This window comes from Rattus norvegicus, chromosome 13 (assembly GCF_036323735.1).
Source record: "Rattus norvegicus strain BN/NHsdMcwi chromosome 13, GRCr8, whole genome shotgun sequence".
NCBI lineage: Eukaryota > Metazoa > Chordata > Mammalia > Rodentia > Muridae > Rattus > Rattus norvegicus.
Window position 1 is genome coordinate 3,889,689 of NC_086031.1, and position 18,175 is coordinate 3,907,863.

An 18,175-nucleotide genomic window follows, 5' to 3' on the forward strand; every position below is an offset into this window, starting at 1 on the left:
TGATGATTTCTTTTTATTTTATACAAGTATTCCCCCTGGATCAGGATGTGTATTTTCATTCCAAAATACCATCTTTTGGATCTTAATTGACACTCATCTTTAAATAAGCAACCACAACAGACATTTCTGATTGCATGGAGCTGTAGTGATCTGGATTTAAGTAGCAAGGAATGGGGATAATATGAACAATTCCAGACCAGCCTAAATATCTTAAATTCTATAGTAAATATATTGTAGTTTCTTCTTTAATAAGAACAACCACATATAAAAAGATTTATCTGCTTGCTGTACTCTCTCCAGACATTAGTACAAATGGCATACAGTGTCCCATTTTTACTAACTTATCTTTATTTGTCATGCTGTATTCTTACCTTTCTGTTGATTCCCTTTTGGCTATGAAGTCCTACAGAGCTCACCATGTGTCATGCATCTTTGCAGTATCCCATACCAAGGATGCACTGATATTGGTGGCATGAATAAGTCATTGAGTGAAATATTGAATGGCCTGGGGTGATTGGGGTGAGTGTAACAGGGGTATATGCTCAGTTGACCTTGAACACAGGATGGTATTTCCTGTAGAGTGATGGATGGTAGCAACTTCCTCTCTTTCTCTCTCACACGTCCTATTGCATTTCTGCTCTAGCATTTCTGTGGCACCTATTAGGTGAACATATTAGGGCTACCGAATGCCATTGCTGAAATTACTTCTCCACTCTGTTAAGACTTTGCAAAGCAAACAAAGGAGTCCCATGTCCTCTGAAGACCTGCAACAAACTTTATCTCCAAATGAATAACTAATTTTTACTTAAATCAAGACTCATATTCTGGAACTTTGTCATTCTTCCAATCCAATTTCCATCCTCATCGACATCCTCTCTATGACAGTCCTACAAAGTTGTGTAATGTTGGCATGGTGATGCTCCTGCTTCATCTAATCTCTTCTCTTGTTAAGCAGTCGTTCCCTTAAAAACATGCTTTCATTGTTTTATGTTTAATCCTCCTTACAATAGAGTTTTCCAATCTTTTCTACCTTTGTGCCTTACTCTTACAAAAAGAAGTCCAATACTTATCCATTAGTATCTTGGCAAACAACTTTTTATTATCATAAATAATAAAACCAACATAATTAACCAAAAAACATGAATTTATTTTGACTAGCATTTTACAATGTTTACAGTCCATGGCTTATTGGCCCTATCACTTCACGCTCATGAGTGCCCGGAATAGATAGCACATAAAGATAGAGGGAGATGAGTGTCCCAAAATCTTTTTTATGGTCACATCCCAGTTGTTGATCATGCTTCCTTTATACTCTGTCTTATATGTTCTATCACCTATCAATATTGTGAGGCCAAACATAAAGCCTTTAAGGCATGGACTGGCCTCCAGTGAAATATCAGTCCACACAGCAGTACTGTGTGATGGAAATTTTATGTACTCCTTCACCATATTTTCTACTGTAAACTTTCTAAGATTCAATCTCATTGCAGATGGCTTTCTAGTATACTACCCCTTCTGATCAAGTTCTATAAATTTCCTTCTCTTAATGTCCTTCTAAAAAGATGTTTTCCCTTGTAGACCATATGTTTGTGTGCTCTATAAAGTCTGGAGTTAAAGCCCTCATCATAAGATAATGACATTTGGAGATGAGACTTGGAAAGCAATCCAGTTATCATGATTGGATTAGACCTCCCACAATGCACTTTCTATGAATATAACATAATACTCAATGTCATGTATATTCAGTAGAAAAAGTGTATATTGATTATGTTTCTGTGGGATTGGAAGTTCAGGATCATGTATTCATACTTCCTTAACTCAAGTCAGAAAGTGGAAGAGAACATTGGGTAGTTTGAAGTGGTTACAGCCTGATGATCAGGGTATCACAGTTGCCTACCAGACATAGAGTCTACTCATTTTCTTCAGACTTCCTTAAGGTCCAGTGAAATATCTGATTTCCTGTCTGAAGTCTCTCCCACAAAAATCTTGGCCCATGTTTATGGTAACAAAACATTACCATGTTTTGTGGTAATCAAGACTTCTCTTGGAGTGGAAAGTACCTTGGTCCTTTAGCCATGGCATGTTATTAGGAGATGCATGCATTGTTGTTTCATCTGTGGGAAAAGTGTATGATCCTAAGCTTAAAACCTTTCATTTCTCAAGGCACCACTTAACTAGGATTCAGAAAAAGGAGCACAAGGCCAGTTTTCCTGGTAAGGATGGGAAGGCAGCTCATGCTTCTAAGAGACTCCAGTAATTTCACTAAGATCCATAATTTTGGATAAAATTTTTGGTTTTAATCTCTGATCATTTAATGTCATAGCAAATGACATCCAATATTCAGTTCTACACACAGGCCTAATATCTTTAGCCAGACAATCCTCACAATAGAGTGTGTAGTACAAGTTTCTAGAAGGAAGGCAGTCCCAGAAAACTAGACTGAGAGTGTAAAACAGGAAAAAAAAAGGTATAATGTAAAGCTAGTAACTTCCCATTAAAGTATTCAGAGACTGTGGGAAGCTATTGTATTTTCTATTAGCTTGTGAGAGACAGAAGAAAAAGATTCAACCCTTCTCTTTGAAAGAATTCTCATGTATCCCAGGCTGCTCTCTAATTCACTATCTGGTCTTAAACATATGATCCTTGTGATTCCAACTTCCCAACGCTGAGATTCCAGAAAAGGAACATGAAGTCTGGTTTACATAACATAAGAAATTCTAGGCACTGTGCATACTAGGCCAGGACTTCGACAGCTAAGCTCTGTCCCAGGGCAAGACATTATTGTTTTATTTCCAACACTCTCAGCGAAGCCTATGATCATAGATCAAATGGGGGAAAAATCATACCCCAAGTCCTGGGATCAGAGTTGTGGCTTTTTCCTGTTTCATATTCTATCTCAATTTCATCTTGCAGAATGGAGGCCTAGGGGGAAGCTAACATAGAAAGATCCCCAAGCCCCACTGTACGAGTAACACAAAGTTCTGCAGAGAACCCTCTATCATGCTAGCCCATAGCTTGTGGGAGCTCCTGAATGCAGTTCGAACAGCTTCCACAGGTCATGCCTCCACTCAACTCTGTGTGTGTGTGTGTGTGTGTGTGTATGTGTGTGTGTGTGTGAGTATGTGTGTGTGTGTGTATGTATGTGTGGTGCATCTGTGTGTCCATGTGTTCATATATGTATGAGTGTTCATATGTCTACAGGTTTGTCAAAGACCATAGGTGACATGGCTCATGATTAGTACTCAGTGATAAGTCTAGAATAGGTTGTTGGATGTGCAGAAAGATCTACCTGTCCTTGCCTAAACAGTGCTAGGACTACAAATATATATTATTATGCCCACCCTTTCAAATGGAATATGAGGGCCAAAATCAGCTCCTTTTGCATATACAACTATTTTACTGATTGAGCTACCATCCCAGCTGGTGCTGTATTTTTCTGTGCTTAAGAATAACCTAGGTTTTGAACAGCTTATCAAACTTTTCTGAGCATACAGTTATTAGGAATTTGTTCCAAGTCAGGTACAAGACTGTGGGCTTGTAAAGAATGTACTCTTTACAATCACATGTTCACTAGTGGGTACTTTACACCATATCCCAGCTTGTTCAGGCTTTGAATATGGAGCACATTTCATATGCACTTACAACAACTCCAGGCTACATAGAGCCACAGCTTCAGAGAAGGCACTAGGCTCTATCCATTTCAGGGTAACTTGATTTCACTACTACAAGACTACCATCCAGAGGAGTTTCCCACATATACTACCCAATATTTGTTGTTGTTCAGGATCTCATTTTAGTGCAACCAAACTCTACATGGGATACAGTACACGATACAGAGCTGGTAAAAGTACAACAAAACAAACAACAATATTTTCAATCTGGTAACACCTAAGTCCAGATAAGAAATCTAAACAAGCAACAGGAAGCTTTAATATAATATATTGCTTAAAAGAAAGCAAGTGAGAGAAGAGGGAGAGCTTACATTAGGATGTAAAGTAAATACATACATAAATTAAAGAAACAGTTGTTCTCCCATTTAGATGAGGAAACTGTGAGCTGGGATACAGTCTAATTCCATGTCTTCCTTTTGAATCTGTATTGCAATTTCTCTCAGTTTTATGATGCTGGTTACTTAAAAAGAAGATAAGCAGAAAAAAAGTTGATTTATTTAATTGGCTACATTGGGAAAAGAAACAGAGAGATCCTATACTTGCTCCACTCTCAATTCTATCTTTGTTGTCCTGATGTTAGACTCAGGTCTGGAAACAGACAAGAAGTGTTTATTTTATGCTCATTTCACTCCTGTCCCACCCACAGTCTTCTATGTAGTTAAATATTCACTCATACTTACAAAGTAGGGTCAACTTAATTTTGCAGAAGAAAGGTTTGCATAAAAAGTACATTAATTGCTCATAATGGAAATTCTGCCTCAGTTGCTCTGAGACATGACAAAAACATATTGATACCTTCCACAAGCCATCAAGCTGTAAATAACCACGAAGGAGGACCTGCATTCCACGACTTTCGAAAACAATCAGTTCACGTGTGGGTACTTGATACCATTATTGCAGCTGAGTTCAGGTTCAAGAAGCAAGAAAAAGCAAGAAATATATTTTTGTTGTTCACAGAGGAGGTTACACTACAGTTCCTTTTAACTAAAACACCACAAGCATAAGCATCACCAAAATATGACTAAAAAGGAACCCAGCTGCATCGTTCCAGTGACAAGTCCTTTTATCGACTTCGGTTAACCCAGCTAAAATAAAACTTTTCTCTGTTAAGTTTCCTTTTGACAACATAGTTTTCAATTCAAAATCTACCTCTGCTTCTTTTTTCATGTTTTTAGTGATTTTGGTTTTATCTGCCTTCTCTTATTGACTCCTTCCCCTCTCCCTTCTCTTCTTCCCACTACATAGCATGGTAGCTCACACATTTAACAGTATGAGTACCTGGACAGGAATGAAGATACTCTACAGACACTCTTCCAGATCTCCATTCCTTTCAGATTCTTGAAACCATGGACTCCAAAAAATCAGAATTTCCAAAGAATTTCCTGCTTACATGAATGTAAAAGGCTGATGCCTGGTGCAAGCCAGAATGGGACTTCTCCTGTGAAAAAAGATTTCACACACTTTTTATTACCTATTGTTCTGCCCCAGACAGTAATAAGTTAATAGGGCAAAATCACAATTGAATGGGGACTGCTCAGCTCTGCATACTTCTTCTCTGTCTTCAGACCTCAACTTCACAACAGGACACAAAGATAGATTTGGAGGTGTTACAGTTATTTCCCCTTCCAGCTTTTTTTCCTCATGTAGCCTATTAAATAAATGATATTTTTATGATTTTCCTTATTAATCTATGCTTTAAACAGACCTATGAAAGGTAGGTTGCTGACCTTGAAAACACAAATAATATGATATGCTAAATCTACTGATGTATTCTCATGCATTCTTATATGGGGGAGATCAACCTTAGAATTATCTGTGAAAACAACACTATAGTCTATAGCCTACCAGTTCTTCTTCATATCACTCTCCCAACATTCTGGCCCTACCCACACTAAGGGACATTGTGAAAAAAGAATGCTGTAGTTTGCATTAGGAGAGTATACTGGGAGGCCCTTACTAAAGACAAATAGGGAATCCATGAAACATAATGTCTCCTAGAAACTGAGGCAGACTGGCAAGATGCAAGGCACATATCCTCGAATATATCAGCGGAAACATGTCTTCACTTTTTAAGTCTAAGTAGTTTCTTTATGATTAAGCATAGAAAAAGTCATTTGCTTTTATCATTTGCATCATTTCAGTGTCTAAATAATTATTGTTTTATTAGTTTGTTTTATGAGATACATGAATGACATGATATAAAAGCACAAAATGAGCTCCAGCAATATTTTTGAGGGATATTAGGAGAGGTAAAACCATCCACAAAGTCATAAGACTGAAACTCAGTACCTCTATAGCAATAGTCCTATAATGATAATTAAAGGATATAAGGTAGATATTCAGTTCAGAGTTCTTGATTCTAACAAAATTTTCTAAACATCAGTAGAAAATTTAAATTTGGGATATCAACAATTATTGAACTGAAGTTGTGACTCTGCATATTTATAAAGTGATTCTAGAGTAACAGAAAAATACATTTCCAAATAAATATGAAAAAACATATCAAAAATTTTTAGAGAGACAGCATAGATGTAAGTTGTTAACCAATTCAGATAGGTGGATTCAAATAGAAAATACAGGTAACAAGAAATAGGACTGAGATACAATCTGATGCAAGATGAAAAGGATAAAGTCAGTGGACTATATTATACTCTGTGATGTTTCTCTTTAATTCTCTTCCTGACAAAACCTACAGTCACTTCAGAATAGAGTCTTAGGTATTATCTACACTGTGTTGCCCTGGGTAGGTCTGTGAGAGATTATTTTAAATAAAATAATTGTGTAAGAAGACCTATCACACTGTGCTTGCACTATTTCCTAGAGAGAGGATTTTGAGCTGTATAAGGATGGAGAGAAATCAAGAAAAGCACAAGCATTCAGGAAAAATAGCAGGCCTGTGAGGTTTTAGTTTTCTACCTATTTATCTGTGAATATGATGTAACTGGATGTTTCAGGTTCCTTGCCCTTTGAATTCCATGCAAGGAAGCACTATAACCCAGAATTATGAACTAAAAGAAAAACTTTCTCCTCTAAGTTTTGTTTTGTCAAGGAATTTTGTCACAAAAACATAAATAAAACTATGTCCCAGTCCTTAATATAGATCTTAACCAGATAGTAAAAATAACCAGACAAGAAATACACTTATAGGAACTAAAATTATTCTTTTCTTTTCATTTATTATTTGGATATTTTCTTTATGTTTCAAATATTATTCCCTTTCCTGGATTTGCTTCCCAAAGCCCTCTATCACATCCCCCTACTCCCAACCTCAATGAGGGTGCTCTACCCACCAACCACCCACTCCTTCCCACCTCTTCACTCTAGAATTCCCCTACACTGGGGCATCAAGCTTTCACAGGACCAAGAGCCTCTTTTGCCATTGAGGCCCAGCAAGGCCATCCTCAGCTACATATGTGGTTGGAGTCATTGGTCTCTCCATGTTTATAACCTTTGGTTGATGGTTTAGTCCCTGAGAGCTCTGGGGTATCTGTTTCATTGATATTGTTGTCCTTCCTGTGGGGTTGAACAACCCCCCCATCTACTTCAGTCCTTTTCCTAACTCCTCCATTTGGGACCCTATTCTCAATTCAATGATTGGCTCTGAGCATCCCCCTCTGTATTTAATAGGTTCTGGCAGAGCCTTGATGGCATGCACCTCTCGGCTTCCTCAATAGTGTTTGGGCTTGGTGACTGTATATGGGAAGGATCTCCACATTTGGCAGTCTCTGGATGACCTTTCCTTCAGTCTCTGATTCACACATTGTCTCTGTATTTCCTCCTGTGAGTACTTTGTTCCACTTCTGAAACATCTATAATTTTGTCCTTCTGCTTCTTGAACTGTGCATTTTAACATGAGTATTCCAGGCTTTTGGGCTACTATTCACTTATCGGTAAGTGTATACCATGTGTGTTTTTTTTTTTTTTTTGTGTTTGGGTTACCTAACTCAGAATATTTTTAGTTCCATCCATTTGCCAAAGAATTTCATAAAGTCATTGTTTTTAATAGCCGAGTAATACTCCATTGTGTAAATGTAACCCTTTTTTTATATCCATTCTTCTGATGAAGGACATCAGGGTTCTTTCCAGCATCTGTCTCATATAAATAAGGTTGTTATGAACATAAGGCTGTTGTATTTTGGATCATCTTTTGGGTGTCTGCCCAGGAGTTGTATAGCTGGGTCTTTAAGTAGTACTATGTCCAATATTCTGAGGAATCACAAGGCTGAATTCCAGAGTGGTTGTGTGGGGCAGCAATTTGTGAAAGACACCCTCATTCCTGGTTGAGAGAGGGCGAAACCCCAGGGTTCCTAAAAGGGACAGCAGGCCCATGATCAGCTTCCTAGATCAGGGTGTCACTAGCTGCAGCCCCTCACAAACCCCTGTAGAGAGGTTTGAGACAGAAAGTCATGTACAGCAATGCTCCAAGCCCTCCTCCACTGGTGAGGATGTGACCACAGCTCAGGTAGGCTCAAGACAGATCAGTCATTGAGACAGAACCACGCCCCTGAATATGTAGATGAGGTCTGACCCATCCAAAACTATATTTAAAGTTTGTGTTCAGAGGTAAAGGTGTGTGAGAATCACTCTGTCATCTGAGAGCTTCTCTCACAAGAGCTGTAGCTCCGCCAGTTGGGGGAGAGACCTGCTCTCCCAAAATCACCTTCAGAAGCCCTCCTATGTCCCTGTCTCCCACTGACTACTCTGTCTCCTGCTGGCTGAGTCTGGCCTGAAATGGAAGCAGAACAACACCTGCTCGAGTTCTCCTCCTTTCTCCTGAACCCACCAACCGAGCGGGACCAGAGATCTCTATGGAAAATAACCAGCACAGAGGCCCACATGGTTGTACAATCCATCAGCAACGGAGGAGTGTTCTTGTTTCTCCACATCCTCTCCAGCATGTGTTGTCACCTGAGTTTTTAAACTTAGCCAATTTGACTGGTATGAGGTGGAAACTCAGGATTGTGTTGATTTGCATTACCCTGATGACTATAGATTTTGAACATTTCTTTAGGTGTTACATGGCCATTCAATATCCTCTGTTCAGAATTCTTTGTTTAGCTCTGTTTCACATTTTTAATAGTTATTCTATACTCTGAAGTCTAACATCATGAGTTCTTTTTATATATTATATATTATCCCTCCATTAGATGTAGGAATGTTAAAGATCTTTTTGTCCTATTGACATTGTCCTTTACCTTACAGAAGCTTTGCAATTTAGTGAGGTCCCATTTGCCAATTCTTGATCTTAGAGCATAAGCCATTGGTATTCTGTTTATGATATTATTCCATGTGCCCATGTGTTCTTCTAATAGTTTCAGTGTATTTAATTTTATGTCATGTCCTTGATCCATTTGGCCTTGAGATTCATACAAGGAAAAAAGAATGGATCAGTTTGCTTTCTTCTACATGCTGACCTAATGAAACAGAACCATTTGTTGAAAATGCTGATTTTTTCCACAGAATGGTTATAGCTCCTTTGTCAAAATTTAAATGAACATAGCTGTGTGGTTTCATTTCAGGGTCTTTAATTCTATTCCACTGATCTACCTGCCTGTCTCTATACCAGTTGCTTACAAGTTTTTTGTTTGTTTGTTTTTATCACTATTGCTCTGTAATACTGCTTGAGGTTAGGATAGTGATTCCCCAGAAGTTCTTTTATTGTCGAGAATAGTTTTTGCTCTCCTGTTTTTTGGTTTTTGTGTTTGTCTGTTCTGTTTTGGTTTTTTGTTTTTGTTTTTCTAAATAAATTTGAAAATTGCTCTTTCTAACTCCAGGAAGGATTGAGTTGAAATTTTGATGGGGATTGCATTAATATTTAGATTGCTTTTGGCAAGATAACAATTTTTACTATATTAATCCTGCCAATCGATGAACATGTGAGGTCTTTCAATCTCCTGAGATTTTCTTTCTTTTTTTTTTTTTTTTATTAACTTGAGTATTTCTTATATACATTTCGAGTGTTATTCCCTTTCCCGGTTTCCGGGCAAACATCTCCCTCACCCCTCCCCTCCTTTATGGGTGTTCCCCTCCCCATCCTCCCACCCTTGCCGCCCTCCCCCCAACAATCTAGTTCACTGGGGGTTCAGTCTTAGTAGGACCCAGGGCTTCCCCTTCCACTGGTGCTCTTACTAGGATATTCACTGCTACCTATGAGGTCAGAGTCCAGGGTAAGTCCATGTATAGTCTTAAGGTAGTGGCTTAGTCCCTGGAAGCTCTGGTTGCTTGGCATTGTTGTACATATGGGGTATCGAGCCCCTTCAAGCTCTTCCGGTTCTTTCTCTGATTCTTCTTTCTCTGATTCCTTCAACGGGGGTCCTATTTTCAGTTCAGTGGTTTGCTACTGGCATTCGCCTCTGTATTTGCTGTATTCTGGATGTGTCTCTAAGGAGCGATCTACATCCGGCTCCAGTCGGCCTGCACTTCTATGCTTCATCCATCTTGTCTAATTGGATGGCTGTATATGTATGGGCCACATGTGGGGCAGGCTCTGAATGGGTGTTCCTTCTGTGTCTGTTGTAATCTTTGCCTCTCTATTCCCTGCCAAGGGTATTCTTGTTCCCCTTTTAGAAAAGGAGTAAAACATTCACAGTTTGATCATCCATCTTGAGTTTCATTTGTTCTAGGCATCTAGGGTAATTCAAGCATTTGGGCTAATAGCCACTTATCAATGAGTGCATACCATGTATGTTTTTCTGTGATTGGTTTACCTCACTCAGGATGATATTTTCCAGGTCCGACCATTTGCCTACGAATTTCATAAAGTCATTCTTTTTGATAGCCGAGTAATATTCCATTGTGTAGATGTACCACATTTTCTGTATCCATTCCTCTGTTGAAGGGCATCTGGGTTCTTTACAGCTTCTGGCTATTATAAATAAGGCTGCGATGAACATAGCGAAGCCTTTTTTATATGTTGAGGCATCTTTTGGGTATATTCCCAAGAGAGGTATAGCTGGATCCTCAGGCAGTTCAATGTCCAATTTTCTGAGGAACCTCCAGACTGATTTCCAGAATGGTTGTACCAGTCTGCAATCCCACCAACAATGGAGGAGTGTTCCTCTTTCTCCGCATCCATGCCAGCATCTGCTGTCACCTGAGTTTATGATCTTAGCCATTCTCACTGGTGTGAGGTGAAATCTCAGGGTTGTTTTGATTTGCATTTCCCTTATGACTAAAGATGTTGAACATTTCTTTAGGTGTTTCTCAGCCATTCGGCATTGCTCAGCTGTGAATTCTTTGTTTAGCTCTGAACCCCATTTTTTAATAGGGTTATTTTTCTCCCTGTGGTCTAACTTCTTGAGTTCTTTGTATATTTGTATATTTTGGATATAAGCCATCTATCTGTTGTAGGATTGGTAAAGATCTTTTCCCAATCTGTTGGCTGCCGTTTTGTCCTAACCACAGTGTCCTTTGCCTTACAGAAGCTTTGCAGTTTTATGAGATCCCATTTGTCGATTCTTGATCTTAGAGCATAAGCCATTGGTGTTTTGTTCAGGAATTTTTTTCCAGTGCCCATGTGTTCCAGATGCTTCCCTAGTTTTTCTTCTATTAGTTTGAGTGTATCTGGTTTGATGTGGAGGTCCTTGATCCACTTGGACTTAAGCTTTGTACAGGGTCATAAGCATGGATCGATCTGCATTCTTATGCATGTTGACCTCCAGTTGAACCAGCACCATTTGCTGAAAATGCTGTCTTTTTTCCATTTGATGGTTTTGGCTCCTTTGTCAAAAATCAAGTGCCCATAGGTGTGTGGGTTCATTTCTGGGTCTTCACTTCTGTTCTATTGGTCTATCTCTCTGTCTCTGTACCAATACCATGCAGTTTTTATCACTATTGTTCTGTAATACTGCTTGAGTTCAGGCATAGTGATTCCCCTGAAGTCCTTTTTTTGTTGAGGATAGTTTTAGCTATCCTGGGTTTTTTGTTATTCCAGATGAATTTGCAAATTGTTCTAACTCTTTGGAGAATTGGATTGGTATTTTGATGGGGATTGCATTGAATCTGTAGATCGCTTTTGGTAAAATGGCCATTTTTATTATATTAATCCTGCCAATCCATGAGCATGGGAGATCTTTCCATCTTCTGAGGACTTCTTCAATTTCTTTCTTCAGAGTCTTTAAGTTCTTATTGTACAAATCTTTTTCTTGCTTAGTTAAAGTCACACTGAGGTACTTTATATTATTTGGGTCTATTATGAATGATGTTGTTCCCCTAATTTCTTTCTCAGCTTGTTTTTGTCTTTTGTGTAGAGGAAGGCTACTGATTTATTTGAGTTAATTTTATACCCAGCCACTTTGCTGAAGTTGTTTATCAGCTTTAGTAGTTCTCTGGTGGAACTTTTGGAATCACTTAAATATACTATCATATCATCTGCAAATCATGATATTTTGACTTCTTCTTTTCCGATCTGTATCCCCTTGACCTCCTTTTGTTGTCTGATTGCTCTGGCTAGAACTTCAAGAACTATATTGAATAAGTAAGGAGAGAGTGGGCAGCGTTGTTTAGTCCCTGATTTTAGTAGGATGGCTTCAAGTTTCTCTCTATTTATTTTAATGTTAGCAACTGGTTTGCTGTATATGGCTTTTACTATGTTTAGGTATGGGCCTTGAATTCTTATTCTTTCCAGGACTTTTATCATGAAGGGGTGTTGAATTTTGTCAAATGCTTTCTCAGCATCTAATGAAATGATCATGTGGTTTTGTTCTTTCAGTTTGTTTATATAATGGATCACGTTGATGGTTTTCCGTATATTAAACCATCCCTGCATGCCTGGGATGAAGCCTACTTGATCATGGTGGATGATTGTTTTGATGTGCTCTTGGATTCGGTTTGCCAGAATTTTATTGAGTATTTTTGTGTCAATATTCATAAGGGAAATTGGTCTGAATTTCTCTTTCTTTGTTGGGTCTTTGTGTGGTTTAGGTAGAAGAGTAATTGTGGCTTCATAGAAGGAATTCGGTAGTGCTCCATCTCTTTCAATTTTGTGGAATAGTTTAGATAATATTGGTATGAGGTCTTATATGAAGGTTTGATAGAATTTTGCACGAAACCTGTCTGTACCTGGGCTCATTTTGGTTGGGAGACCTTCAATGACTGCTTCTATTTCCTTAGGAGTTATCGGGTTGTTTAACTGGTTTATCTGTTCCTGATTTAACTTGGTACCTGGTCTAGGAAATTGTCCATTTCCTGCAGATTTTCAAGTTTTGTTGGATATAGGCTTTTATAGTAAGATCTGATGATTTTTTGAATTTCCTCTGAATCTGTAGTTATATCTCCCTTTTCATTTCTGATTTTGTTAATTTGGATACACTCTCTGTGTCCTTGGGTTAGTTTGACTAAGGGTTCATCTATCTTGTTGATTTTCTCAAAGAACCAACTTTTGGTTCTGTTGATTCTTTCTATGGTCCTTTTTGTTTTTACATGGTTGATATCAGCTCTGAGTTTGATTATTTCCTGCCTTCTACTCCTCCTGGGTGTATTTGCATCTTTTCGTTCTAGAGGTTTTAGGTGTGCTGTCAAGCTGCTCACATATGCTCTTTCATGTTTCTTTTTGCAGGCACTCAGAGGTATGAGTTTTCCTCTTAGCACACCTTCATTGTGTCCCATAAGTTTAGGTATGTTGTACCTTCATTTTTATTAAATTCTAAGAAGTCTTTAATCTTTATTTCTTCCTTGACCAGGTTATCATTGAGTAGAGCATTGTTCAATTTCCACGTTTATGTGGGCCTTCTTCCCTTATCGTTATTGAAGACCAGTTTTAGGCCGTGGTGGTCCGATAGCACACATGGGATTATTTCTATCTTTCTGTACCTGTTGAGGCCCGTTTTTTGACCAATTATATGGTCAATTTTGGAGATAGTACCATGAGGAGCTGAGAAGAAGGTATATCCTTTTGCTTTAGGGTAGAATGTTCTATAAATATCTGTTAAGTCCATTTGGCACATGACTTCTCTTAGTCTGTCTACGTCTCTATTTAATTTCTGTTTCCATGATCTGTCCATTGATGATAGTGGGGTGTTGAAGTCTCCTACTAGTATTGTGTGAGGTGCAATGTGTGTTTTGAGCTTTAGTAAAGTTTCTTTTACGTATGTGGGTGCCCTTGTATTTGGGGCATAGATATTTAGGACTGAGAGTTCATCTTGGTGGATTTTTCCTTTGATGAATATGAAGTGTCCTTCCTTATCTTTTTTGATGACTTTTAGTTGAAAATTGATTTTATTTGATGTTAGAATGGCTACTCCAGCTTGCTTCTTCTGACCATTTGCTTGGAAAGTTGTTTTCCAGCCTTTCACTCTGAGGTAGTGTCTGTCTTTGTCTCTGAGGTGTGTTTCCTGTAGGCAGCAAAATGCAGGGTCCTCGTTGCATATCCAGTTTGTTAATCTATGTCTTTTTATTGGGGAGTTGAGGCCATTGATTTTGAGAGATATTATGGAATAGTGATTATTGCTTCCTGTTATATTCATATTTTGATATGAGGTTATGTTTGTGTGCTTTCATTCTCTTTGTTTTGTTGCCAAGACGATTAGTTTCTTGCTTATTCTAGGGTATAGCTTGCCTCCTTATGTTGGGCTTTACCCTTTATTATCCTTTGTAATGCTGGATTTGTAGAAAGATATTGTGTCAATTTGGTTTTGTCATGGAATATCTTGATTTCTCCATCTATTTTAATTGAGAGTTTTGCAGGGTACAGTAACCTGGGCTGGCATTTGTTTTCTCTTAGGGTCTGTATGACATCTGTCCAGGATCTTCTGGCTTTCATAGTTTCTGGCGAAAAGTCTGGTGTAATTCTGATAGGTCTTTCTTTATAGGTTACTTGACCTTTTTCCCTTACTGCTTTTAATATTCTTTCTTTATTTTGTGCGTTTGGCGTTTTGACTATTATGTGACAGGAGGTGTTTCTTTTGTTATCCAATCTATTTGGAGTTCTGTAGGCTTCTTGTATGCCTATGGGTATCTCTTTTTTTTTTGGTTAGGGACGTTTTCTTCTATGATTTTTTGAAGATATTTACTGGTCCTTTGAGCTGGGAGTCTTCACTCTCTTCTATACCTATTATCATTAGGTTTGATCTTATCATTGTGTCCTGGATTTCCTGTATATTCTGGACCAGTAGCTTTTTCTGCTTTACATTATTTTTTACAGTTGAGTCAATGATTTCCATGGAATCTTCTGCTCCTAAGATTCTCTTCCATCTCTTTTATTCTGTTGGTGAAGCTCATATCTACAGCTCCTTGTCTTTTCTTTTGGTTTTCTATATCCAGGGTTGTTTCCATGTGTTCTTTCTTGATTGCTTCTATTTCCATTTTTAATTCCTTCAACTGTTTGATTGTGTTTTCCTGGAATTCTTTCAGGGATTTTTGTGACTCCTCTCTGTAGGCTTCTACTTGTTCTCTAAGGGAGTTCTTCACGTTTTTCTTGAAGTCCTCCAGCATCCTGATCAAATATGATTTTGAAACTAGATTTTGCTTTTCTAGTGTGTTTGGATATTCCGTGTTTTCTTTGGTGGGAGAATTGGGCTCCGATTATGCCATGTAGTCTTGGTTTCTGTTTCTTGGTTTCCTGCGCTTGCCTCTTGCCATCAGATTATCTCTAGTGTTACTTTGTGCTGCTATTTCTGACAGAGGCTAGACTGTCCTATAAGCCTGTTTGTCAGGAGTGCTGTACACCTGTTTTCCTGTTTTCTTTCAGCCAGTTATGGGGACAGAGTGTTCTGCTTTCGGGCATGTAGTTTTTCCTATCTACAGGCCTTCAGCTCTTCCTGTGGGCCTCTGTCTGGTGTTCACCAGGCAGTTCACTTGCATATAAAAGTTGGTCTTACCTGTGGTCCCGAGGCTCAAGTTTGCTCGTGGGGTGCTGCCTTCTAGCTCTCCGCAGCGGCAGCAACCAGGATGATCTGTGCTGCCCTTTTCGGGATCCTCCGTGCACCAGGGTTCCAGATAGCGTTTGGTGTTTTCCTCTGGAGTCAGAGATGTGTGCAGAGTGCAGTCTCTTCTGATTTCCCAGGCGTGTCTGCCTCTCTGTAGGTTTAGCTCTCCCTCCCACGGGATTTGGGTGCAGAGAACTCTCTTCTGAGATTTTCACTTTCTTTCTTCAGAAACTTGAAGTTCTTGTCATACCTATCCTTCACTTGCTTGGTTCAAGTCACACCAAGGTATTTTACATCATTTGTGACTATTATGAAGGGTGTCCTTTCCTTAATTTCTTTATCAGCCTTTGGTATCCTTGGAGTGGATGAAAGGTACTGATATGTTTGAATTAATTTTATATAACCACTTTGCTGAAGTTTTTATCAAGTTTAGGAGTGGTCTGGTGGAATTTTGGGGTCACTTAAGTATACTAACATTTCATCTGCAAACAGTGATATTTTATTTACTTTGCAATTTGTATACCTTTGACCTCCATTTATAGTGTAATTGCTCTGGCTAGGACTTTGAGTACATATTATATAGACTAGATAATGAGAGAGTGGGCAGCTTTGTCTTTCCCTGATTTTAGTGTGATTGCTTCAAGCTCATCTCCATTTAGTTTGATGTTAGCTATGGGACTTGAATTCGTGATTATTCCAAGACTTTATTTCTTAAGGAGTGTTGAATTGTCAAATGCTTGACAGTATCTAATGAGATGATCATGCATTTTCTTTTTCCCTTGAGTTGGTTTATATAGTGGATTACATTGATGGATTTCTATATATTGAACCATCCCTGCATCCCTGAGATGAAGCTTCCTTTATTATGATGGATGATCGTTTTGATGTGTTCTTGGATTCAGTTTGTGAGAATTCTATTAGTATTTTGGCATCGATATTCATTAGGGAAATTGGTCTGAAGTTATCTTTATTTGTAGGGTCTTTGTGTGGTTTAGGTAAAAGTATAATTGTGGCTTCATAGAATGAGTTGGGTAGTGCTCCTTCTGTTTCTATTTTGTGAAATTGTTTGAAGAGTATTGGTATTAGGTTCTGTTTGAAGGTCTGATAGAATTCTATACTAAGCATACCTAGTCCTGGCTACTTTGGTTGGAAGACATTTAACGATCACTTCTATTACTGTAGGGGTTATGGGGCTGTTTACATATTTTATATGATAGTGATTTAAATTTGGTACCTGGTATCTGTCTAGAATAAGTATGAATTCCTCTAGATTTTGCAGTTTTGTTGAGTATTGGCTTTTGTAGTAGGATCTGATTTTTTTTTAATTTCCTCAGTTTCTGTTGTTATGCCTCCCTTTTCATTTCTGATTTTGTTAATTTGGATACTATCTCTGTTTCCTCTGGTTAGTCTGGCTAAGTCTTTATCCATCTTGATTATTTTGAAGAACCAGCTCCTGGTTTACTTGATTCTTTGTATAGTTTTGTTTCTATTTGGTTGATTTGAACCCTGAGTTTGATTACTTCCTGCAGTCTTGTGTTTTTATGCTTCTTTTTCTTCTAGAACATTCAGCTATGCTGTCAATCTGCTAGTGTATGCTCTCTTCAGTTTCTTTTTGGAGGGCCTCTCACTATGCATTTTCCTCTTAGCACTACTTTCAGTGGATCCCATATATTTTGGTATGTTGTTCCTTCATTTTTATTAAATTCTAAAAAAAGTCTTTCTTTAAATAAGAAATTTCTTTCTTTATATCTTCCTTGACCAAGTTATCATAGACGAGATATTTGTTCAGGTGCCATATGTATGTGGGCTATCTGTTGTTTTTGTTGTTACTGAAGACCAGTCTTAATCTGTGGTGATATGATAGGATGAATGAGATTATTGTCATCTATCTGTTGAGGAGTGTTTTGTGACTGATTATATGGTCAGCTTAGGAGAAGATGCCATGGGGTACTGAAAAGATGGTATATTCTTTTGTTTTGGGATGAAATGTTCTATAGATATCTGTTAAATTCATTTGGTGTTTAACTTCTGTTAGTCTCACTGTATCTCTCTTAATTTCTGTTTCCATAATCTGTGAGTTGATGAGAGTGGGGAGTTGAGTTCTCCTCTAATATTGTGTTTGGTGCAGTGTTTGCCTTGGGATTAGCACAATTTCTTCTATGAATGAAGGTGCACTTGCATTTAGAGCAAAGATTTTCAGATTTGAGTTAGCTTGGTAGTTTCACTTATTGACTATGATGTATCCTTCCTTATCTTTTTTGATAACTTTTGGTAGAAGGTTGATTTTATTCATTATTAGAAAGGCTATTCTACTTATTTCTTGGGATTGTTTGCTTGGAAAATATTTCTGTAGCATTTTACCCTGAAGGAGTATCTGTCTTTGTCACTCAATTATGTTTCCTGTATTCAGAAAAATGCTGGGTTCTATATACATATCCAGCTTGTTAATCTATCTTTTTATTGGGGAATCGTGTGACTTGATGGAAAGAGATATTAAGGAATAGTGATTGTTGTTTCTTGTTATTTTTGTTGTTAGAAGTGGAATTATGTTTGTGTGGCTATCTTCTTTTGAGTTTGTTGAAAGATTAGTTTCTTGCTTTTTCTAGGGTGTAGTTTCCTTCCTTGTGTTGGAGTTTCCAT

General features: G+C 38.1%; 1 protein-coding gene across 4 annotated transcripts in view; it reads left to right on the forward strand.

The window, feature by feature from the left end:
- The window catches only part of Cntnap5c (contactin associated protein-like 5C), a 1,032,620-nt gene that overhangs the window by 368,424 nt on the left and 646,021 nt on the right, over window positions 1-18,175 (forward strand).